Source organism: Callithrix jacchus, chromosome 15 (assembly GCF_049354715.1).
Source record: "Callithrix jacchus isolate 240 chromosome 15, calJac240_pri, whole genome shotgun sequence".
NCBI lineage: Eukaryota > Metazoa > Chordata > Mammalia > Primates > Cebidae > Callithrix > Callithrix jacchus.
The window spans coordinates 55,016,011-55,041,808 of NC_133516.1; the positions used below are offsets into that span (position 1 = coordinate 55,016,011).

Consider the following 25,798-nt stretch of genomic DNA (forward strand, 5'->3'; position numbering starts at 1 on the left):
GCTGGGCATGGTGTTGCTCATCTGTATTCCCAGATATTTAGGAGGCTGAGGCAGGAGAATTGCTTGAACCTCAAAGGCAGAGGTTGCAGTGAGCTGAGCTTGCACCACTGCACTACATCAGACGGGGAAAATCAGAATCCAGAGTTGTTACCACCTGTTATCTAAAATGGTCACCTTTTAACAAAATATTATGAGACATGTGAAGAAACGGGAAGGTATTTTTGGAAGGAAACATAGTTAATAGAAAACTGTCTCTCAGTGTCCCCAGAGGTTAGATTTAGCATTCAAAAATTTCAAAGAAGCCATTATAAATACATTCAGAGAACTAAAGGAGACCATGTTTAAAGAATTAAAGGAAAATATGACAGCAATGATTCCACAAATAGGGACTCCCAATCATGGGATAGAAATTACCAAAAAGAGCCACATGGAAATTCTCAAGTTGAGTGAACTAAATAAAATGAATAATTGATTAGAGGGGCTCAACAGCAGATCCAAGATGTCAGAAGAAAGAATCAGTGAACTTAAAAGTAGATCAATAAAAATTATCTAATGAGAGAAAACAAGAATGAAGAAAATATAAACAGAGCCTCAGAGAACATGGAATTAAATACACTGACATATATTTAGAATGAAATTAATGAAAGTCCGAAAATAAAAAATATAGAGAAGGGATTAGAAGAGATACTTGAATGAGTCATGACTGAAAACTTGCCAAAATTGATTTTTTTATTTTAAAAATTTTTGTGGGTACATAGTAGATGTTTATGGGTACATGAAATGTTTTGATACAGGCATGCAAAGTGAAATAAGCACATCATGGAAGATGGGGTATGCATCCTTCCAAGCATTTATCCTTTGAGTTACAAACAATTCAATTAAATTCTTTAAGTTATTTAAAAATATACATTTAAGTTATTATTTTATTATTATGAGGCATGGTTTTGCTCTGTCATGCAAGCTGAAGGGTAGTGGTAAATTTTGGTTCACTGTAACCTCTGTCACCCAGGCTCAAGTGATCCTCCCATCTCAGCTTCTCAAGTAGCTGAGACCACAGGCACATGCCACCACACCCTACTACTTTTTGTAGTTTTTGAAGAGATGAGGTTTCTCCATGTTGGCCAGGTTGGTCTTGAACTCCTGGGCTCAAGAGATCTGCCTGCCTTGGCCTCCCAAAGTACTGGGATTACAGGCATGAGCAACCATTCCTGACCAATTAAATTATTATTGACTCTAGTCAGCCTATTGGACCATCAAATAGTATTTTTTTCTTTTTTTTTTTTTTCTCCACCCGTTAACCATCCCCACCTCTTGCTCCAGCCTTGCACTACCCTTCCCAGCCTCTGGTAACAACCATCCTTCTATTCTTTATGTCCGTGAGTTCAGCTGTTTTGATTTTAGGTCCCGCAAATAAATAAATAACATACAATGTTTGTTTTTCTGTGCTTGGCTTACTTCACTTGATATAATGATCTCCATTCCCATCCATGTGGTTGCAAATGACTAGATCTCACTCTTTTTATGGCTGAATAGTAGATGTACTATTATGTACATGTACCATGTTTCGTTTATCCACTCATCTGTTGATGAACACTTGGGTTGCTTTCAAATCTTAGCTATTGATTCTTCCAATCCATGAACTTGGAATTTTTTTTTTTAGTTTTTAGTGTCCTCTTCAATTCTTTCATCAATGTAGTTTTCACTATAGAGATGTTTTAGGTATTTAATTTTATGTGTGGCTATTGTAAATGGGATTACTTTTTAAATTTCTTCTTCACATTGTTCACTGCTGGTATATACAAGCGCTACTGATTTTTGTAGGTTGACTTTGTATCCTGCAATTTTACTAAATCTGTTTAACAGTTCTAGTAGATTTTCTGTGGTGTCTTTAGGTTTTTCCAAATAGAAGATTATATCATCTACAGACATGGGTAATTTTACATCTTCATTTCCAGTTTGGATGCCCTTTATGTCCTTCTCTTGTCTCATTGCTCTAGCTCAGACTATCAGTACTATGTTGAATAACAATGGTGAGAGTGGGCATCCTTGCCATGCTCCAGATCTTAAAGGAAAGACTTTCAGTTTTTCCCCATTCAGTATGATACTAGCTGTGAGGTCTGTCATATATGGCTTTGATTATGTTGAGGCATGTTTCTTTTATCCCCAGTTTTTTGAGGGTTTTTATCAGGAAGGGATGTTGAATTTTTATCAAGTGCCTTTTCAGCATCAATTGAAATCATCACATGGTTTTTAGTCTTCATTTTCTTGATATAATTTATCACATTGATTGATTTTGGCATGTTGAACCACCCTCCTTGCATCCCAGGGATAAATTCCACTTGGTCTTGATGAACGATCTCTCTCTCTTTCTTTCTTTCTTTCTTTCTTTCTTTCTTTCTTTCTTTCTTTCTTTCTTTCTTTCTTTCTTTCTTTCTTTTTTCTTTCTTTTTTTCTTTCTTTCTTTCTTTTCTTTCTCCCTTCCTTCCTTCCTTCCTTCCTTCCTTCCTTCCTTCCTTCCTTCCTTCCTTCCTTCCTTCCTTTCTTTCTCTCTCTTTCTCTCTCTTTCTTTCTCTTTCTTTTTTGAGATGGAGTTTTGCTCTTGTTGCCCAGATTGGAGTGCAACAGTGCAGTGTCAGCTCACCACAACCTCCGCCTCCCGGGTTCAAGTATTTCTGCCTCAGCCTCCCAAGTAGCTAAGATTACAGGCATGTCCCACCACACCCCGGCTAATTTTATATTTTTAGTAGAGATGGGGTTTCTCCATGTTGGTCAGGCTAGTCTCAAACACCCGACCTCAGGTGATCCACCCATCTCCGTCTCCCAAAGTACTGGGATTACAGGCATGAGCCTAGCCGATGAATGATCTTTTTGTTTTCTTTTCTTTTTGAGATGAAGTCTCACTCTGTCACCCAGGCTGGAGTGCAGTGGCCCAATCTCTGCTCACTGCAACCTCCACCTCCCAGGTTCAAGCAGTTTTCCTACTTCAGCCTCCTGAGTAGCTGGGATTACAGGTGCCTGCCACCACACCCAGATAATTTTTGCATTTTTAGAAGAGACAGGGTTTCACCAAGTTGGCCAGGCTGGTCTTGAACTCCTGAACTCAGGCGATCCACCCACCTTGGCCTCCCAAAATGCTGAGATTACAGGTGTGAGCCACTGAGCCTGGCCCTGAATGATCTTTCTAATGTATCATTGAATACAGTTACCTAGTATTTTGTTGAGGATTTCTGCATCAATAGTCATCAGAGATATTGGCCTGTAGTCTGCATCCTTCCTTCTTTCTTTCTTTCTTTCTTTCTTTCTTTCTTTCTTTCTTTCTTTCTTTCTTTCTTTCTTTTTATTTCTCTCTTTCTCTTTCCCTTTCTTTCTTCTTTCTTTCTCTCTTTCTCTCTCTCTTTCTTTCTTTCTTTCTTTTTTGAGAGTCTCACTCTATCACTCAGATTGGAGTCCACTGGCATGATCTTGGCTCACTGTAACCTCTGCCTTCTGGGATCAAGGATTCTCCTACCTCAGGAGAATAGGGAATACTTCACAAATTTGTGTGTCATCCTTGCATAAGAGCCATGCTAATCTTCCCTATATTGTTCCAAATTTTAGTGTATGTGCTACTGAAGTAAGCACCCAAATTTGATTTTAAAAATTCACATCTAACCTGATAACAAATCCCAAACAGAATAAAGACAAGATTGTCATCCAGACACAGTACAACTAAACTCTTGAAAGTGAAAGGCAAAAAAAACTTAAGAATAACAAGAGGAAAATGACTTATTACATTCATGGGAACACCAAGGTGATTGATGGCTGGCATCTCATCTGAAACAATGGTAGCCAAAAGGCAGGGGAATGGCATAGTCAGAGTGCTAAAAGGAAAGAAAAAATACCCCACTGTAAATCCAAGAATCTATATCCAGAAAAACTACCCTTCAAAAATAAAGGCAATAAAGACATTCCTAAATAAAAAAGGTTAAGAGAATTTATTGTTAGCAGAACCAACTGTCAATAAATACTAAAGTTATCCTTCAGGTTGATAGAACAGGACATTAGACATAACTTGAATCCGAAGAAGACATGTAAAGCACCAGAAATGATATATATATACTAAAATAAGAAACTTTACAAATATAAATATTTATATGTATTTTATATGTTCTCTTAATCTCTTTGAAATCAGGATAAAACAGTAATTTGAACACACACAAGGAGAAGGAAATGAAGCTATTATGCTGGAGCAAAGTTTATATATTTTATTAGAATTAGGTTGTATTGGGCCAGCTGTGGTGGCGCACACCTGTAATCCTAGCACTCTGGGAGGCCAAGGCAGGCAGATCACAAAGTCAGGAGATTGAGACCATCCTGGCTAACATGGTGAAACCCTGTCTCTACTAAAAATACAAAAAATTAGCCATGCGTGGTGGCATGTGCCTATAGTCCCAATTACTTGGGAGGCTGAGGCAGGAAGATTGCTTGAACTCGGGAGGTGGAGGTTGCAGTGAGTCGGGATCACGCCATTGCATTACAGCATGTGTGACAGAGCAAGACTCTGTCTCAAAAAAAAAAAAAAAAAAAAAAGAAAAAGAAAAAGAAACAGAATTAGGTTATATTAATCTGAAGTAGATTGCAATAAATTAAGATTCATGTTGTAATCTCTAGAGCAGCCACTAAGAAGATAACAAAAAAATTGAAATAGTTAACAGAGGAATTAAAATGATACATGAGAAAGCATTTATTTAGTTCAAGAGACGGCTGTCAAGGAAAACCAGAGGAATGAAAAAATAAACATACACAAAACAAATACGGTGGCAAATGTAAAACTAGCCATATCAGTAATTCACTTTAACTAGGAATGATCTAAATTCCTAATAAAGAAGCAGAGACTGTCAAGCTAGATTTTTAAAAAAAACAAAACAATGTTTTAAATATAAAACAAAGTACACAACTGCCAAAAGAAATTCATGAATGGAGTTTAATCAAAATGAAAAACATTTGTGTTTCAGAGGACACCATTAGGAAAATGAAAAGACAAGCCACAGACTGAGATAAAATGTTCATGAATCACACATCCGATAAAGGACTTGTATGCAAAATATATGAAGAATTCTATTCAATAATAAGACAACAAATGGAAAACAATTTGAATGCATAGTCAACAAAGAAAAATAGATAAATGTCAAAAAAACATAAAAAGATGTTCAACATCTTAATCATCATCAAAATTCAAATTAAAACACATCCCTAGAATGGCTACAATCAAAAAGTCAGACAATGCTAAATGTTAGCAATATGTGGAGAAACTAAAGTATCATACACTGCTGATGGGAATGTAGAATGGTAAATCCTCTTGGGAACATAGTTTGGGAATGTCTTAAAAAGTTGAAAATAATTTACTATATCACCCAGCAATTCTACTCATAGGAATATACTCAAAAGGAATGAAAACATATGTCCACACAAAATCATGTATATGTAACAGCATTATTCATAACAGCCCCAAACAAGAAAAATTCGAGTGTCCATCTGGGTAAATGGATAAGTGAAATGTGGTATATCCATGCAATGGGATACTACTGAGAAACTAAAAGGAGCCTGTACATTCTACAACAGGAATAATCCTCAAACACATTTGCTAAGTGAAGGAAACCAGATGCAAAAGATCAGATGTTGTACAATTCTATTCATATGTAGTGTTCAGAAAAGACACATTTAGTAGAGAACAGTGGTTGCCTGGGTCTGGGGAAGAAAATATTAAATGCACATAGAAATGGGGGAACTTGTGGGGGTAATGAATTGGTTTTATGGTATGTAAATTATATTTCAATAAGGCTGTTTGTAAAAATATTAAATCATAAAATATTGAATTTTTTGAGATGGAGTTTCATTCTTGTTGCCCAGGCTGGAGTGCAATGGCGCATTCTACCTGTATTGTTTAATGAAACTTTTAAAATAATTCAATATTTTGAATATTTTGGATGTTGAATTATTCAGCAATTCAGGTAAATGCTCCAGTGTTTGGATTTCTGAACATCTTTACTCTATGCTCAGATATGAGGGACGCTTTGCAAAATGAGTATTTGTAATACATTTCTTAATTTTACTTTGGACCTGTAGTTTGTACATACTGAGAGCTATACCATGAAGCCATTTTCCCAATCATTTATCTTTGTGGCATATTACTGGTCCAAAAATCTCCTGATGAATAAGCACATTTCTTTAGGAATATGCCCTGTTATTTGCCCATAAGCTCATATTTTTATAGGGCTACTTTTGGGAAGTATTTTAAAAATATATTAATATATAGCCTTCCTTCATAGTATATTGTTAGACTATAATTACATTCTTCCTTATAATCTGCATGCTGTATCACATGCTGTCATCCAACAGTGTTTGGCAGGTAGTAGTATATGATTTCCTGATAAGTGTTGTTGCTGTGTGTATCATACAGTAAAAGCTTTCGTTCCATGAGTATTCTCCCGTGTTATTTTGAGTTCAGTGTGTTCAGCAAGCTATGTTTATTCATCCACAGTCTCTCTTTCTACCATTGCATATTATTGAGAAGAGTTGTGACTCATAATGGTATCAGAGGCACACAGTGATAGTATGGGGCTTACTCCAGAGAATCAGTGAGAGAGCCTCCAGTTAGATGTAGATGCAAGACTTGCATTTAGTTAAGAATGGTTGATGTGCTTGCAGGGAAATTCTTGAAGAAATACAGTCAAAGTCGGCAGACGCTTGGGGACAGGTAGGAGTCATTTGACCTTATAATGAACGAACCTTGCCCACTGGGATGAGTGGTCAACAGTTAAATGATGGATTTCTGGGAAAAAAAACTCTAGCTCAAAAAAGTTATATCTTCAAGGACTGAAGAAAATGGGTCACTGCATGATTCGAGAACATATCTCCATGGGATTTTCTATAACTCTTCCATATAGCACATTTAGGTAGCACATTCTCTGTGTCTGACAAAGCTTTCCAACTGTCACCCTGTGGAATGGCTGAGGATGGGGAAGCATGCTTATATTTTACAAAGATGAACACCCAATCTTTCTGTCTTCAGGGTCACTGTCCTGGCCTCCTTGTGCTGTCTTGCCCCTTGTACAGTGGGTACTCCATGTTGTAATTGGAGTGATCTTTTAAACTAGATGTTAGGATGGTGTATTTCCTTGCTCTAAACCTATAAAAGGCCCTCATTGCCCTCAGGATAATAGCCAAACTCAACAGTAGGGCCTGCACCACCCTACCTGCCCATCTAATGTCATCTTTCACTATTCCTTGCTCTCCCATTCCAGCCTTTTGTACATGTGGCTCCCCCTGCTTGGATCACCTTGGCACTAACCTCACACCCATCGCACTGGTCTCAAACACACATACACACACACACACACACACACACACACACCCCTACACACCCCTGCATACACATAGATAGGGTAACTCTTCCTCATTTTTTCAACCTCCCCTGATTGTTCAAGGGTGTGTTACAAACTTAAGTGCTCCTTTAGTATTTCCTACATCCTGCTTTCTTGCACTTACCACACTTACAGCAGGCGCTGCTAATTCCCTTCCCAACACTCATTCTACATTTTTTCCTTATTAGCAGAGCCCTGATTTTTCTCAGAGTAACAATGTGCTCAGTTAAAAAAAATACTGACCTTCCCGGACTCCCTTGCAGCTATGTGTGGTCATATGGCCCAATTAGAGTCAATGAGATGTAATGGAAGCCTACTGGGTCAAATTTCCAGAAAGTCATTGTCTCCATTTAAAGCAGAAGCAGGCTTAACTAGTTCATACATTGTTTTGCCTTTGTTCTTCACATTGTCTCCTCTGCCCATTGGAATTTAGGTTTGAGCCTTAAGAAGCAGCAGACATCTTTTGAAATCAGAAATGAGGGCAAACATCAAGGATGGCAGAGCAGGAAAATGGAAGGGGCCTCTTGTCTTAGCAACAACAAGAAGCTACCTTAACTGTCTAGGACTGTCTACCCTTGGATTTCTCTCTCTCTCTCTCTTTTTTAAAAATAATTTTTATTTGTTTTTATTTTTATTGAGATAGATTCTTGTTCTGTCACCCAGGCTAGACTGCAGTGGTATACTCATAGCTGACTGCAGCCTCTAACTCCCAGGCTCAAGCCATCTTCCCACCTCAGCCTCCCAAGTAGCTGGGACTATAGGCACGTTCAATCACTCCTGGCCGTATTTCTTTTTACATGGACATGTTTCTGTTAAATTCCTATTTTATTAATGTGTTGCATGGGGCTGAACTCATTCCTAACTAATCTAGTACAACTTTTTAACGGGCTGTTTACTTAATTGACTTTATTTCTGATGAGTGGTATTCCCAGTAACTGGAATGGTACTTAGCATGAAATAGGTGTTTAGTAAAAGTTTGCTGAATAAATAATTGGTTGGATGAATCAAGGTGAAAATGTATGGATTTTTCCATGATTTATATTTATTCTCCTTTGGCATATTTCCCATCTGAGGGGTGGGAGGGAGGTGTCTCGATATCCCCTAAGAATGTTTGATATACTCTCTAGAGCAAGATTTCTCAGCCTGGGCTTAATGGACATTTGAGGCCAGATAATTCTTCATCATGAGTGAGGGAATGTGCTCTGCAATGTACGATGTCTAGAGCATCTCCAGTCTCTACCTACTAGAGGCCAGTAGCACACCTGTGCCTCCCCAGTTATGACAAGCAATAATGTGAGAGGCCAGTAGCACACCTGTGCCTCCCCAGTTATGACAAGCAATAATGTGTCCAGAGATTGCCAGCTGTCCCCTGGATGGCAGAATTGCTCCTGGATGAGAACTACTGTTCTAGAGAAGAGATTCTGAAGTTGAGTTCTATGAACTTTTGGGTAGGATATGTGTGTGTGCACCCCCTAAAATAATGTGAAAATTTTGTTATGTATACCTGCATTGCTTTGGGGAGAGGACCTACAACTTTCTTTATATTCTCAAGGAGGCCAGTGGTTAAGCCAGGTTGAGTGCCATTGCTCTAGAATTTTCAAGCTGTTTTTCAACTATGCACCATGTTTCTCTTTAACCTTCTATACACCGTTGAACTTAATAGGCAGAGAGGCTGGTTAAGAGCACTGTTAATGACTATGCAAATTTTAATCAAGTGTTCAAGTCTAATAAACTAGAATTGCTATGAGGCTCACAAAACAAGCCTTTTGATATTTTGGAGAGCTGCTATAAATATGGAAATTGAGGATGATATTCTAGTGCCTTATAACGTAACAATCAATCTACTTAACAAAGGAGAATCAAATTGCAGTTTTGAAACTCTAAATGCAGTAGTAATTGGATGAAAAGTAAGAAGAGAAACTCTCATAAACTTATGACTTAAAAATGGTCTGAAGTGAATATATACCTGCAGGAAAATTTGAATTATAAAAAAAGAAATAAGATGGATGTAAGCCTGACTGAACTGAACTTAATGGTTGCTGTTCTCACTTACTTAATCACATAATGCCACTACTTGGGACTCTGTATTACTGAAGCAAATCATTTGTTGCATCCAAAGGGAGCCATAATAATGCAAAATGTGCCATGAAATACCCAATTAAATTATTTTAACACATTGGAAATTGTGGGCCAATGCACATATCCTAGTCATCCCTCAGCCTGACAGTCTGTAGGGTCTGATCTGTGTTTAATATCTGGTTTGTATTTCTCCACTCTGGCGCACACACGCGTGCATGCATGTATGTGCGTGTGTGCCTGGGTGCATGTGTGTGCACATGTGCACGTGTATGTGGGTATTCACTGCTCAGCACTAGCTCAGAAGATGTTTGAGTACAGCACAGCTGGGAATATAAGGACTAAAAATAATCTGTAAATAAGACAGTCACTTCCCTGAGCACTCCTAGGGGAAGCTGGGAACATGGCATAACTGCAACTCGCAAATGAGGTTTCCTGAACCTTCTACCATGGCAGAAGCTTATTGCAGTGAATCTGCCAGGGACACGTATCTTGCTAACTGATAAAATAGAGTTGTCTGCTAGAAATAAATATTTCAGTTGCTTGCATTGGTTTGGGGGAGGTATGGGGGAAAATGTACAAAACTCCCCTTTTCACCTGTAAAGTGTCTTAATTCTAGTTATTCTATACTACAACTAAGGATGTATGTAGATAAACCACATATAGTTTAAATATATGTTTTCTGAATATAAAAGTCATATGTATTTATTATAGAAAAATATAAAAAAGAAAATGAGATTTTCTAGGACATTACCACCAAAAGACAACCACTCAATATATTTCCTTTTCATGAGTGCCAGAATCTAAAAATCCTAACAATTTTTTTATTGATACAGAAAGCTATGATAATAGCATGCAATGCTTGGGTACAGAGAGAGCAACTGTTCATTTTTGAACATAAATGTTCCCGATTCTTCTCCCCAAAGACTCTTGTACACATGCATATATGTAAATGAGATGTTGTCCACCTAATATTCTATCATGGATATCTTTTTACACCAATAGTCAGGTCTTTGTTGTACAACAAAGCTTTATTGTTTTCATACAAAAAAGCCTGTTGGCTGGGCATGGTGGCTCACACCTGTAGTCCTAGCACTTTGGGAGGATGAAGCGGGCAGATCACTTGAGGTCAGGAGTTTGAGAACAGCCTGACCAACAGGGCAAAAACCCACCTGTACTAAAAATACAAAAATTAGCTTGGTGTGGTGGCAGGCATCTGTAATCCCAGCTACTCTGGAGGCTGAGGCAGGAGAATCTCTTAAACCTGGAAAACAGAAGTTGCATTGAGCCAAGATGGTGCCACTGCTCTCCAGGGTGGGTCACAGAGTGAGACTCTGTCTCAAAAAAAGAAAGATAAAGAAAAAAAAGTCTGCTTGGTGGAGGTGAAAGGTGGGACGAGAAGGGACATATAGATAGGTTCAGAAGAGATAATAATAATACCTCAGGCCCACCATTCACATTAACATGGTGCACATTGAAAAACACATACATGGCCATTGATTGGATTTTACAGAAATGGGATTCTACTTAACTGTTTAGAGAACCAGCTGTCATGTGCTCTGTGCTTTTGTGCAAATTACAAAAAGGTGCCCCCTTCCTGGTGTATACAGCTTTTATCTGCCTCCTTGTGTTTGTGCAAGATTCAAGCTGCTCAAATATAGGCGGCACCTCTGCTGTTTCATAATTTGATTTTTTCACTCAGCAACATGTGGAAGACACCTATTATCATATATGGAGGTACTATCACTGCCACCATCATATCCACATCCATACTACAAGAGGGAATACTTAATTATAGTGCTTATCACACTCTAGGTATTGTTCTGAGAGTTTTAGAAGTCCTTAAATAACTATGTAGTAGGTACTATTATTTCTCCATCTTACAGATGAGAGAAGTGATACATACAGAAATTACATCCCTTGCCCAAAGTTATCCAGCTAGTGAATAGCAGGACTGGGATTTGAACGCAGGCAGTCTGGTTTCTGAGTCTGTGTTTTTAACTACTCTGTAATTCTAATTAATTTCTTATTGGCAATTTCTTTTTTTCCCCCCTTTTTAAAACAATGTTGTAGTGAACATTTTTCCTTAGAATAATTATCTACTTAGTTTTTATTTAATAAACACTATTAAATAACACCAAATGCCTGACACAGCTCTAAGCACTTTATAGAAATTAATTCACTTAATCCTCATAACAATGCTAGGAGTCAGGATTTATTACAAACTTCATACTGTACATATAAGCCACAGAGAGGGTAACTAGAGTAATGCCAGATCTGGGATTACAGTCTGGGCACTTTGGCTACAGGGTCTTTCCTTAACCATCAACTTATGTAGCTTCTTCCTCTCTTCAAGAAGCAAGGAAGCATCATGGACTATAACTTTGGATATGAAACTGTCAGGTTGCCTGGAAGAAAGAGAATATCAACGTATATATATACATTCTCTTATTAGGGAATTTTGTTCTTGTGATCTTTTTCTATGCACATCAAAATGTAAGTTTATACTGAATACACAAGTTTATCCAATAATTAATTTCCTTATTAAAAATAATGTAAAACAAAAGATTAAAAAATAAAAATTTCTAATGATAAATCATCCAGAGATAATAATTAATATTTGCAACATTACAGTATTTTTTCATGGAAGTCTAAATATACACACATCAAATATAAAATTGCTATCCTTCTTGCAATGAAAATGATTTTTAACATTAAATAGTCTTTAAAAATATAGTTTTTATTGCAGCCAGAACAGTGAATTATAGAATATTTAACAAGCCAATTATTGAAACATGTTACTACCAGGTTTAGGTTTTTGCTGGAAAAAGCAGTGATGAATCTCTTCATACATTATTCTTGGTGTGACTTTCTATTAAGGTAGATTCCTGGAAGAGAAATAATTAGGTCAAAGACTATAAATATTTTAGAGCTACAGCGATATAACTTTTTGTTAGCAACATAGTCATTATTTCTATTCACAAGTACCATTTTACTCTTTTAATAATATACAGGTATACACTTAGTTACTGTACCTGACTTAACCATTTTGCTCATTTGATGACTTCTATTTAGAGTGCCATTAATAGTTTAAAGTGAATATTCTTTTTTGATAACTATTAATACTTTTACATGCTTTGTAATTTTTAGATAGTATTTGAATCATTGATAATTGTAGGAATAAAAAATTGTTCTGATTTTCAAAAGTTATTTCCCAGCCTGAAAATTTTCCTATAGCATTTCTTGAAGTTCAGATCTGATGGTGACAAATTCTTTTAATTTTCTTACATCTGAAAATGTTTTTATTTTGTCTTAAAAAAAAATTTTTTTTTTAGTATATGTGCCAAAGTGAATACTTGTCTTCATTCTTGAAGGACATTTTAGTTGGATATAGAACTTTCTTTGGACAGGTGTGTGTGTGTGTGTGTGTGTGTGTGTGTGTGTGTGTGTGTGTGCGTGTTTTAAATTCAGGACTTTACAGATGTTGTTCCACTGTCTTCTGGCCTCCTTCTGGTTTTTGATTAGGAGTCTGTGATAATGTCACTCCCTTCTATGTAATGTGTCATTTTCCTCTGGCTGCTTTCAAGATTTTCTCTTTACTTTTGGCTCTCAGCAGTTTCATTATGATGTGATAGGCATAATTTTCTTTGTATTTATGCTGCTTGAGATTTGCTTAGTTTTGGAAAGATGTAAATGTATAATTGTAACCAAATGAGAGAAATATTGACTTTAATATATTCAAATATTTTTCTGTCCATCTCTTTCTTTCTTTTTCTTTCTTTTCCTCCCTCCCTCTCATTCCGTCTAGGACTATAAGTATACAAAAGCTAGACAATATATTATTGTCCCAAAGTTCTCTGAGGCTCTGCATATTTTTCTTTAGATTCGACAATTTCTTTTAATCTATCTTAAATTTTACAGTCTTTTTTCTGCCATCTCAATTTTCTGTTAAACTCCTGTACTGACTTTTATTTTTATTTATTTTTGAGAAAGGCTAGAGTACAGTAGTATGTTCTCGGCTCACTGCAACCTCCACTTCCTGAGTTCAAGTGATTCTTGTGCCTCAGCATCCCAAGTAGCTGGGATTATAGGAGGACACCATCATGCTCAGCTAATTTTTGTATTTTTAGTAGAGATGGGGTTTTGCCATGTTGGACAGGCTGGTTTCGAACTCCTGACCTCAAGTGATCTGCCTGCCTTGACCTCCCAAAGTGTCGAGATTACAGGCATGAGCCACTGCACTCAGCCTATGCTTACTTTTAAATTTCAGATGTTGCAATTTTAAGTTAGAGAGTTTCCATTTGGTTCTTTTTAAATTTTTAAATTTATTTTGTATTTATTTTTGAGACAGGGTCTCACTCTGTCTCCCAGGCTGGAGTGCAGTGGTGCCATCATAGTTCACTGCAGCCTTAATCTCCCATACTCAAGCAATCCTGCCTCAGTTTCTTGAGTAGCTGGGACTAAAGGTGTGTGCCACCACGCCTGGCTATTTTTTGAAAAATAGAGATGAGGTTTCACTATGTTGCCAAGGCTGGTCTCAGACCCCTGGCTTCAAGAGATCCTCCTGTCTCCACCTCCCAAAGTGCTGGTATTACAGGGATGAGCCACAATGCCTGGTGTTGGTTCTTTTTGTTAAAGATAATTTCCGTTTTTCTTCACATTAATTATAAGCAAAATTTTCTTTATTTCATTGACAGTAGTTAGAATAGCTGCTTCAAATTCTTTTTCAGTTCCAACATCTGGGTCATCTCAAAATTGGTCTCTATGTATTGTCTCTACCCTTGAGACTGGATCACAGTTTCTGATTCTTTACATGTTGAGTAACTTTCGGTTGAATTCTGGATACACACTGGATATTATTATATTCCTCTGAAGAGCATTGGTGTTTTTGTTTTATCAAGCCATTAACTTGGTTGAACTGAAATGATAAACTGTCTTTTGAGCAGCAGCTCAAGTCTCAGTCCAATTCTGTATCCTTGTCTAGGCTGTTTCGAAATCTGCTCTGGGCATACTTAGTTCAGGTCAGTCACACACTTGGGTAAAACATACATGTAGAAATCAGAGTTCTCTCCCTTTTTTCTCTTCTCAAAAATTACTCCTTACTTTCTAGTGGCTATGATAGCCCCAGACTTTGTTCTTTTGTTCTTTAGGTCAGAAAAATCATAATTCTTCTTGCAAAGTTTTATGTACTCCATGTGGAGCTGAGTTTGGCTTGCCTTCAAGATTAAAGCCATAGAGACTGTGGCACAGTTATAGCTCACTGCAGCCTCAATCTCCCAGGTTCAAGCAATCCTCCTGCCTCAGCCTCCTGAGTAGCTGGGACTAAAGTCACCCACTACCATGCCTGGCTAATAGTTTTGATTTTTAATAGAGATGAGGTCTTGCTATGTTACCCAGGCTCATTTTATGCCTTTCTTTTCTTCTAAGTTTTGATTACCCTCCTGAATGTCTGTGTTCACTCTTTATACCCTCAGGTCATTGCTGTTTTTTTCTTTTGTATTTTCTCCAGAGTTTACAGGTGTTATGTTTGCGACTCCTGATTTCTGTAGGAGTCTCTTTAGCCAGACCAGAAGCTGGACTCCTCTGTGTTCTTAGGAGGTAATACGATTTATCTTCCAACAGTTGAACCTCTGAGGCAAGTTACACCCACCAATTTCAATAGCACTTTTTTGGTACCACTTATGGCATTTGTTATTCAATAACTATTTGCGTACTTATTTGTTTAATGCATCTTTCTCATGAGACCATGTCCTCCTGTGATCTCAGCACCTAGCCCTGGTACATAGCGGCAGCCCCCTAAATATTTGTTGAGATGAATACAGACAGGAGCTGATGAGGCCAAGTCAGGACAAAGGCACTGAGTACAGAAAGAACAGGATGTGTTTCAGGAAACCTTCAGAGAAAGCTTATTTGCTTTTTGGCTAGATGAGGGGGGTGCGAGGAAGCTGGAGGAGCAAGCCTCAGGGATTCTGGTTGGAGTTAATTGGTGGATGGTAATATACATAGGAGAGGTACAAAGGGCTGTGCTTTAGACAGGTTGCTCTGAGCACTGAGAAAAATGATTCTCGGTCTCTGCATGTTGATGAATCCTAATTTGTGATTAGCATTTAACCTGCCCTAAACCCATTTTTGTCTGGGGCTGAGATTCAAGAAGGAGCAGTAACCAAGTTTCTAATTCTTCTCTCCTGTTCAGGTGCAGCTGGATCTGCTGAGAAAGAAGTGAGCAGGTCTAGAATCCAGGGAGTCTATTAAGGAAGGGTGTTTCTCTCGGACAAGGAGCTGAGTGTTGAAATGTAATCCTACAAACCTTAGCCTCCCCAGGACTCCATTAAATTGTTCCTATTAGCGTGATTGCACCAAGATACCACAAGAGCATAGGGAGCTATTAGAAAACCTGAAAATGAGGGGAGAGATTTCGGAAGCTGTGCCTCAGCCATGATTTAGGAATCTCACTAAATTCATAAGTGGAAATGTCTGACAGCCTTGGAACCTGAAATCTTTTATCTTCCTGGTGCAATACAAGTTCGCTTGTGCAGTAAAATGAAAAGCGGTGGTGAACGCTGCAGTAGAGTTCATGTTCCCTTAGTAGCGAGGTTGGGATGAGAGCATAATTACTCCTAGAAATGCTGTCCGGGGCCTCCTTTCCTGAAAGCCACCATGGGAAAGGCAGCATCTATTACCTGATTCTAGGGCACTAGCCAAAGGTTTCCCATTAGCAACTTTGATTGCACCTGGAGCCACAGGCTTTCAGCTAATTCTTCAACGGGTAGTTGTTGTTTTTCAAACCTCAGTCAAGACATTTAGCACCAGGAACACCTCTCCTGATGGACTCACCCTACAATTAAGAAAAAAAGGTTTCCAAGGGGGAGAAAGCTTTGTTGTGAGCTGTAACTTGCAGAAGGATTTCTGTTGCCACTTCTGTGTTGCAGCGGCCCTCATCAGAATGTCTGGTTCTCTGCCATCCACCCCCACAGCTATGCACTAGGGGACTGATTACCTTGTAGTCAGAGGGAGGGAGAAGTGGAAACGAGATGATGAAGAATGAAGCAGGTCCAGTAACTGGATGGGGACTTGTAGAAACAGACTAGTGCATTCATAGTATTTTGCACAACAGAACAACATTGCTAACCAAATGTCAATGACCCTCACCTGTGGACTCCTTCGCACACAAGCAGCTAATTTTGAGGGCCCCAGGGACCATGTCTGGCGAGCACTCTAAGCACACCTCCTCTTCTTCTCTGCACCAGCCCCCTCATTGTGCATCCCCAGGTGCAGCCTGGTCCAGCCAAACAGGCACTACTGCCACTCTAAGTTGCTCTTCTGAGCACTAAAGTCACTTTCCTGTTCCCCACTGTGGTCTGCCTGAGTCTGCAAGGTCCCAAGGCTCCCTCTCCAATTCGCTCTATAAAGCAACCTTGTGTGTGCTCAGAGCTCCATGAGGTTCTTTCTGAAAACAGCCCCTCCATGTCTCCCAGGCTACTTTGTTCTCTGCAGTTGTGGTTGTCACAGCGGAGCCCCACAGCCAGCTTTCTGTAGATACTGAGGGGATTGCACCCCAGACCACTGAAATTAGGATCCCATGGAGTAGGACTTTGTATTGTAATTTATGAGCTCCCCAGGTGACTCTAATGGTCGTGGGGGCTGAGCACCACGGGTCTGCAAGACGCAGGTCAGAACCTGACCTCTGGCTGGGCTGGGCAGAGCAGAGGGTTGCTACTTCCTTGTTTCCCCATCTCCAGCCTCAGACACCGTAGGTCTCTTTCCTGCCACACAGCTAGATGTCTGCCTTGCATGGTACTGGCGATAACTCACTGGTTCAGCTAGAGGCTTTGGATTCCAGTTTACTCGTAAACATTGTAAGTAGCAATTTTAAGTACTACTTTTGCTTTCTGCTGATAACTATGATATGAAGCTGTGAGCTTAGTGTCTTACTTCTGGGAAAAAATGTGGAGTGGAAGGCTTAACATAGCCACAGAATCCATTTCTGAATGTATGACCTTCAATCAATTAAACTACTTGAACCTCAGCTTTCTTACCCATAAAGTGGGAATGCTGGAGTAGTATCTGCCTTGTGGCGCAGAAACTCGGTGCTGTATACAAAAACATTTTGTCCAATAAGATGGTATGAAAAAGCAACACCTTGCTATTTGTTATCCAGCTGGTCTTGTAGATCTGGGACTTGAACTTATTATAGTGAGTATCACTGATTCATCATAAATTTGTTACCGCTATTGGAAAAGCTATTCTGGGTCAGATGCAGTGGCTCATGCCTGCAGCCCCAGCACATTGGGAGGCTGAGGAGTGAGGATCATTTGAAGTTAGGAGTTTGAGACCAGCCTGACCAATGGGGTGAAGCTCCATCTCTACTAAAAATACAAAAATATTAGCCTGACGTGGTGGCATACGCCTATAATCTCAGTTACTTGGGAGGCTGAGGCAGGAGAATTGCTTGAACTCGGGAGGCAGAGGTTGCAATGATGAACAATTATGAAGACCTGTGCCACTGTACTCCAGCCTGGGTGACAGAGTGAGACTCCATCTCAAAAAAAAAAAAAAAGAAGGTATTCTGAGCATATTTCCTGGTGATGAAATCTTAATGCCTTATCTTTGTTAATACGGAACAGTTTTATCATTATTTTTTAACTCTGAGATCTTCTATAATAATATTTTCTATTGGCATAATTGTTCATCTTCCCAGTACCAGGAATTCTGGCCCTGGAATAATCCTCAGTTTTCTAAAAAGGTATCATCTAGACCAGAGGCTCTCAAATATTTGCAGTAACATAATCACCTGGTAGTTGTGTTAAAACGGATGGCTGGGCCCCAACCCCGAAGTTTCTGATAGAGTAGATTTGAGTGGGGCCCAGGAATTTGAATTTCTAACAATCTCCCAGGTGAAGCTGATGCTGCTGGCTCAGGGAGCCACATGGAGAACCACTGTGTAGACTTTCTCTATAGCTTGTCACAGCATAACCTCTAGGCCGGTGTTTTTATCCTTAGCTTCACCTTAGAATTACCTGGAGAGCTTTTAAAAATACTGACCCCTGGGACTCACCCCACACTGATGGAATTGTTGTCTGTAGGCGGGACCAGGGCATCACTAATTTTTAAATGCTCTGCTCCAAGGGTTGTTTCAATGTGCAGCCAGAGGGGAGAACCACTGGCTTGGCCTAAACCACATTTCCCTGCTTCCAGTCTTGTGGCCTGTCACTGATTCTGTGCTCAGCAGCAGAGGTTATTTTTAAAGTATGAATTAGCCAATATCATGGCACTTCTCTGCTTGAAGCAACTTCATTTGCTTCCCCATGTGCTCAGGATCTGTACTGACCTCCAGACTCGGCTAAACCTACACCCTCCCGACAGTGCAGCTGCACTCTGTCTCTGCATCTTGCATATGCACCAGCACGTGGGACTCCTTTCTGTTCCTCCAATGGGTCAGCCCTACCCCATGCCAGGCCTTGGCCCTTGTCCTTTCTGGCTGGGCTGCTCTTTCCTTCTGTCCTTTGAGCATCAGCTCAAATGTCCCCTTTCCAGAGAGGCCATCCACGTTTACATGGCCACCACATAGATTTGTGCAGCTTAAGGGCTGTACAGTTGGATAGGTCCCCCTTCATATCATGGTTATATTCTCATATTTCTTTGCCTACTGTCTTTTTAGTGCAGATCAAATTTAATGTCTTGTTTATTTACTTGACTACTAGTGTATAATATGTCTCCCAAACTAGAAATTGGCTTCCAGAGGGTAAGGACTGTGTCTGCCTCCGTCACTGCTGTTCCAGGTGCCTGCCAGGTGGTAGGTCCACAAATACATTTTAAGTGAATCTTTTAAATCGGGGTCTGCGAGTACTTACTCTGTTCTGTGACAACTGCTGCAAACTCTAGACAAACCTGAAGATAGATTTTTGTGGCCATTGGGCTACATTTGGAGACACTGAAGGCCAAGCTGGGCTTCCTCTTGCTCTGAGTGGACCTCTCACTGTCTGCCCATTACAGCCTAGGTCAGACAGTGATGGGAGGGGCTGGCAGACCAGCACCCACACTGTACTCGGCAGGGAGACATGGCAGGTGATTAAGGGGCCTGGAGTGCTTCTCTTACAGAGGGGTGGAGCTGGAGAAGTGTCAGTAATTGATAATTGCCCATTTTATATGGAGGGTTTATAGGCTAATCTCAATTAATTGTTTCTGAAAGAGTAGTAAAATTAGGCAAGGAGGCCATCCGTGATGATGACTCGTGAGGGGCGGCTGCACAGACAGGCGATTAGCAACATGGAGGTCAAAGCGGTCTGGATGTGAAGGGCATCACATGCCCAGAACAAGGCTCCTGGCAGAAGCATAGTCTTTCAAGGAGCCTAAATGGCAATTGCAAGGTTGCACTTCTAGTGTAAGAAAAGGCTTGGAGGACAGAATTCTGTGCTGCAGAGAAGGGATGTAGAGTCACAAAGGGTCACATCTGAAAGTCTGGTGATCAGAAGCAAGCAGATTTTTTTCCTTAAGCACAAAGAAGTTTTTCACAATTATACAGATCCCTATACTTTTTGCAGGTTCAATATTTTCTCACAGGATTCATATAATGTATAATGCAAATTTCTATGCAAAACTGAAGTGAGATGGAAATAAATGAACAATCATATAATTATCCTTGAATTTCAGGATAATAGGCAACATTGTCCAAAATGTAGCCACCCACTTATACTCATTAGGTCAGGGAATGTGTTAAGCATATTATTATTCAAAAAATTTTGGTGGGGTGTGGATTACAGGGCTCACGCCTGCAATCCCAGCACTTTGGGAGGCCAAGGTGGACAGATCACTTGATCCCAGGAGTTAAAGACCAGCCTGGGCAAGAGAGTGGGACCTCATCTCTCAAAAAAAAAAAAAAAATAGCTGGGCGTGATAGTGCGTGTGTATAGTCCTAACCTATTTGGGAGGGTGAGGTGGGAGGATCACTTGAGCCCGGGAGCTGGGGCTTGGAGTGAGCTGAGATCATACCACGGCACTCTAGCTTGGGTGACAGTGAGATCCTGTCTGAAAAAAATAATTAATAGTAAATTAGAAAATATGTCACTAGGACCTCAGACTTGTGTGTTTGCCTCTGTATAGTGGTAGAAAGTCACTTACACAAATAAATTTAGATAGAAAAGTATGAGTTGATTTTAAAGAACACAAACAACAAAGAGATAGAGCAACAATTATACAGGGGCTTGAGAATTACTGGGAACTAGGATTAGTGCATTCAGACCTAAGCGAATGATTATTTTTTTCTTTGTTTTATGGATGGAATTGTGAGGAAAATTGGTTTGCTACACATCTTCGGCATAAAAATTTGAGAAGAGTGGGATTAACTGGCACCTTTGATAACCTGATTATTCTTTGAATGGATTGGATGTTTCTTAAGGGAGGTTCAGGGAGGAGGGCTGAAAAGCAAGGAGAATCTACTTAATCAACTGGATTAGCCTAATCAGTTCTGGCTTTCCGATCAATGGAAGACAGATGCTGCCGTCAAATGATGCTAGCTTCCTCCAAAAATCTGCACTGCCTCTGGACACAACCTGGAAATCCTTTCTAGTATCCTTTGGCCCTGATAGGAAGACAGAGTTGGCAAGGCTCAGCAAACCGCAATCTTTTTCTACATTTAAAATTTAAAGCTTAGTTTAAAATTCTTATTTGTGGGCAAGGAAGAGTGGCTCATGCCTCTAATCTCAGAACTTTGGAAGGCCGAGGTGAAGCGGGTGGGGGTGGGGGATCATCTGAGGTCGGAAATTAGAGACCAACCTGACCAACGTGGAGAAACTGTCTCTTGGAGAAAATACAAAATTAGCCGGTGTGGTGGCACATGCCTGTAATCCCAGCTACTCAGGAGGCTGAGGCAGGAGAATTGCTTGAACCTGGGAGGTGGAGGTTGCAGTGAGCTGAGATCATGCTATTGTACTCCAGACTGAGCAACAAGATGGAAACTCTGTCTCATAAACAAACAAACAAAAAAACCAAAAAGCAAAAAAAAAAAACCAACATTCTTATTTGCACTAGCCACATTCAAATGCTTAATAGCATCATGTAGCTAGTTCTACCGTATTGGATAGCACAAATATGGAATAGTCATTGGCCAATTCATTGTGAGGCAGTTCTGAATCAATGAATTCTTTCTGAAACTTTGGACCAAATCAGCCTATTTTCCAGGAGGATCATCCAATCCTGAGGGATTTGGGGTATGTGGGTGGGTGTGTTGGGGTGAGGAAGATGATCAGCAGCCAGTAAGGTTTTTTTCCATTTTCCCATTCCTCCCCATTTCTTAGTCTACATGCACCCCCAGGATACGCCTCTTGTCAACATGCTACTCCATCTGGGGTTGATTGGCTTCTCTCCACACGAGTTCTGTGTCTATCTTGGGTTTACTAATTCAAAGGAATTCTTGCTGTTTTTGGAAAGGGTTAATATGCAATGAATCAAAAAGAAAAAATCACGTCCTTTCCCTCAAGACAGCAAAATAATCCACAGGCAATGATAGCTCTCTTTGGCAGACAGTATATTTAAAAGAATAAGAAAAGAGGTGACTTCAAGGTGGAAAGAAATTTATTTTGGAGTTTCTCCAAGTGGAGTTAGGAGATGGAACTAGAAAAGCCAGAAGTAGCTGTTGAAAACTCTGGGTGTTGTTGTTAAATGGGTCTCATCCCTTGTAGCACAGATTCACTGCTTGCACTTTGAGTGATGCAGGAGCAACATCGACTGAGTGCTAAGAAAACAAGTATCTCCTCTCGATTGGAGAAAATACAATGTGTCACATGCTTAGTGAAAATCAATAATGCAGGAAAATTTACTGGCTGCTATTCATATCTTAGTGCCCCTAATTGTAGGGGCTGGCAAAGTCACTAGTTTTTAAGATTTAGAGGTTAAGCAGAACAGACCAATCACTAGCTCTTTGGTAAACCTGAAAAGAGTCTTAATTGAGTTGTTTTTATGATCGTGGAATGAGAAACAAGTAGAGAAAGCCTGCTAAAAAACAGGCTGGAGGCTCCTGCGCTGAGAACCGCTCCTAAGAGTTTAGGGTTTGTTGTGTAGGAGAGAATGTAAAGTGCTTGGAGCAAGGTTTCTCATCTAAGTAGAATCCTTACCCAGCTTGCTTCTTCCGCATAAGTCATCCACCTGGCCCTGATTGGGATTTGAGTTTATGACCTTGCTTTGGGGGAAACTTAAGCATTGCTTATAAATAGGCCAATTTGAAGGCCCAGAGAGAAGGGAGGGAGAGCCTTTGAGGAGCTCTGGACTGGAGGAGTTGTCTGTTGTGGTCAGAATTGGAGGTAAAAGCTGCCTACCATGGGCCATCCATTTATGAGCCATTTTAAAAAAGGGAATTTAGAAACAGAGTGAGAGAATTAAAATGTAGGGCAGGGGAGAGCTAGTGGAAGGGTGTGGATACAGAAGGACTGATGATGATTGAACTCTGGGCAGTAATATGATGAATTATAGTCCCAGCCCTTGAATAATGGCTGGAAGTCATTGAGTTTTTCAATTTTACCAAGTTGTCACTCACATGTTATATTAGCTGAACCGATAACTGCTGCATCCTGCTCAGAAGGGGAAATAGCCCTCCATACTATATTGCCACTTGCATGGTATTGATTTTGTGTCGGCGGACAGTAATTCATGGAAGCCCTCCCCCTTCTTTGTCTAGCTGCAGATTTTCAAAAGTCTTTTGTGAATTGCATTTGTTTAGTGATAACCCACCATGAAATAGATGATTGTTTGAGATTTGGGGGAGAGGGGAGGACTAGTGAGAAGATCATTAAATATGAGGTGACACAAACAAGGCAAGGAGTAAGGTGACATCTGTCAACCAGGGATTGAAATAAACAGTTCTGACTGTAGCTCTCACCCTTGAACTCAGAGGCATCCCTGTGGACAAAAAGAGGGGAACGTAAATGTTTGGAATGTTGCTATTTCCATTTACAAAGTTGTTTGTCATGCATGTAATCCCAACACTTTGGGAGGCTGAGGCAGGTGGATCACCTGAGGTCAGGAGTTTGAGACCAGCCTGAGCCTGACCAATATGGCAAAACCCTATCTCTACTAAAAATAAAAAATTAGCCAGTTGTGTAATCCTGCCTGTAATCCCAGCTACTTGGGAGGCTGAGACAAGAGATTCTCTTGAACCTGGGAGGCAGAGGTTGTAGTGAGCCAAGATCGCACCACTGTACTCCAGCCTGGGCAACAGGAGCGAAACTCTGTCTCAATAGATAAAATAAAATGACATTATTCAAGGCAGTATCTCTCTGTCTTTTCTTTTTCTTTTGCTGAAAAGTTTGCTCCAGAAATAAGATTTGTTTCTGGAGACAATAGACAAGGTGGGTCTTAGTGAGGCAGATCTAATGTTGCTCAACACTATGTACTTAGATGTGGTGGGAACTTTTCTGCCTCTCTGCTTGGCTGGGATTTGGGATCGGAAGCTGACTTCTGCTGATTATCAATGTTCATTTAGACATGGCTCTGGAATACTGATTCTACTCCCCTCCACACCCTCCCCATACTCTTGGCTGATGTCGAAGAGTGACTTTTGGGAGAATCTTGAAATCTGGAGGTGTTTTATATGAGTAATACCTTGAACTTGATCTTTGGCCTAGGAATTTGGGACCTCATTCTTGGAATATTTTCACTGTAATTGTTTTCTTTTACTCCATTCTATCTCTTTTATCTTGTGTTTTATTTTTTGAGAGGGAGTCTCTGTTGTCCAGACTGTAGTGCAGTGGCGCAATCTTGGCGTACTGCAACTTCTGCCTCCTGGGCTCAAGCAATTCTCCTGCTTCAGCCTCCCAAGTAGCTGGGATTACAGGCATGAGCCACCACACCCAGCTAAGTAGCTGAAACTACAGGTGTTCACCACCACACCCAGCTAATTTTTTGTACTTTTTTTTTTTTTTTTTGTAGAGATGGGGTTTCCCCATGTTGGCCAGGCTGGTCTCAAACTCCTGACCTCAGGTGATCTGCCTGCCTCGGCCTCCCAAAGTGCTGGAATTACAGTGTGAGCCACTGCACCTGGCCATATCTCTTTGATTTTAAGTATCACATTTAGCAAGTAACTCTGATTCAACACATGATATAATAACAATATACAATAATGATAACCATCATATCATTAATATATTACATATTAATCATATTATATTAGTTGATATTATATACCTTATCACTGCTGATATAATAATTTTTATCACTAGTAACATTTATTGAGCCCCTAATATGAGCTTGATGCTATGCTAAGGACTTTTCATGTATCGTCTCATTTAATCTTCATAAAACCTGTAGGTGAGTATTATCACTTTGTTCATTATAGGTGGGAAAACTGAGATTTGTATACAGGATTTAAGAAATGGGCACTGGGACACATAGCAAGATGATGGTAGAGCCAGGCCTTCTACCCCCATTGTCCTCATTGTCATATTCACCCCACTCACCCTACCTACCTTTTAAGCACTATTCAGTGATTTGATGTGTGATGGCAGGTACCTCCAGGCCCGGGAGGCTGTTCCTCCCTCAAACCTTCTGCTCTCAGGACGGTGAAGCCAGTATTACCAACCTCCAGGAAGATATCATTTTCCATTTACCTGATGATGGCTGCAAGCCCCATTAGTTGCACTGTGGATTTCAGGGTGACTGTTTAATGGATCATACAGCCAGTTCACTTCTGGGTCACCCCATCCCCACTGACCCTTAGCAATACATTCATAGATGGGTGCAGAGCTCATTCTTCAGTGGGCGAACTCCACCAGGTACAGCTCCCGGGGCAGAGCAGTGATTCAGATCTGTTGAGTAGCAGGTTATTCTCCCTGCAGTATGGGCTGCCACCTCTAAATAATGTGTGAGGGACTGTGCAGGGAGTCATGTGATGATGAATTATGGTGGGCGCCAGGGCTGGGAAGTGGGTGAAATTGACCCAGGCTTGTCTTTGTTCTCATTGATAAGAATAGCAACAAATCCCAGTGGCTGAAGATGGAACCTTCCACCCCCATCTCATGGAAATATGAGCTTGGGTTTGTCTTATTCATTCCCTGCTCTGGGGTGCCCAAGTCAGCCTACAAAGCTAGTTTTGGCAGTGAAATGCTGGTATGTATTTTGGGAGCACCAAAATGCAAGCATATGAAATTTGTCTTGTAACAGATAGCTGGGAACCTGCAATAGTGCTGTACTTTCAGCTATACTGGGATCCCCTGATGATTCCAAGGGTGCAGCAGACTCTCCTGCTGGCAACATTGCAGAGGGGCAGCACAGCCTAGTGGTAAAGCTTTGCCTGGGACATCTTGATTTGCCTAGGAGAGTTGCAGTTTGTA

At 40.2% G+C, this 25,798-nt stretch overlaps 1 long non-coding RNA gene and 1 other non-coding gene across 3 annotated transcripts in view; one reads left to right on the forward strand and one right to left on the reverse strand.

The window, feature by feature from the left end:
- Positions 1–3,513: 3,513 nt before the first annotated feature.
- On the reverse strand, positions 3,514–3,621 carry LOC118148130 (U6 spliceosomal RNA). Its single transcript, XR_004734921.1, has one exon. It is a non-coding gene; the product is annotated as a U6 spliceosomal RNA (small nuclear RNA).
- Positions 3,622–17,222: 13,601 nt separating this feature from the next.
- Positions 17,223–25,798, forward strand: part of LOC118148019 (uncharacterized) — a 172,722-nt gene continuing 164,146 nt past the window's right edge. For both annotated transcript variants that reach the window (XR_013527429.1, XR_004734762.3), the window contains exon 1: positions 17,223–17,335. This is a non-coding gene — a long non-coding RNA (uncharacterized LOC118148019). The remainder of the gene's footprint in view (positions 17,336–25,798) is intronic.